Here is a 350-nt window from a genome sequence, read left to right as displayed (position 1 = left end):
GACGGGCCGAAACTCTGGGCAACGCCGTCACCAGGGGATCTTCCTCACAGAGTACTTGGAGAGGCTTTCAGCCTCCGGAAGCGGGAGGCCCAAGAGCCCGCAGCCATCAGTACGCGCCGGTCAGGCCGAGGGATGGGCAGCTTCACCGAGCCGTCAGCTCCAGCTCCAGACCTTGGGCCAATCCCAGTGCGGCATGAGAGCGCGTCTGGCCCGGGTTCCAACCAAACATCTGTCCGAAACGCCAACCGCCCTCCCGCGTTTCCGCCTGCTGCTCCCACTGGTCTGTGAAAAGAGCTCATTTACCCAGGGCTCAATTTGGTGTCAGGCCTGGACTTTAAGCTTATTTTGCA

The 350-nt window shown here is 61.1% G+C and overlaps 1 protein-coding gene across 4 annotated transcripts in view; it reads right to left on the bottom strand.

The window, feature by feature from the left end:
* CHTOP (chromatin target of PRMT1) overlaps positions 1-350 on the bottom strand; it is a 6,234-nt gene that overhangs the window by 463 nt on the left and 5,421 nt on the right. The gene's annotated exons all lie outside the window — the stretch shown is intronic.

Source organism: Eurypyga helias, unplaced genomic scaffold (genome assembly GCF_000690775.1).
Source record: "Eurypyga helias isolate BGI_N326 unplaced genomic scaffold, ASM69077v1 scaffold23227, whole genome shotgun sequence".
Lineage (NCBI taxonomy): Eukaryota > Metazoa > Chordata > Aves > Eurypygiformes > Eurypygidae > Eurypyga > Eurypyga helias.
Note: the sequence above shows the minus strand (reverse complement) of the source record. Positions and strands in the feature narration are given on the sequence as shown.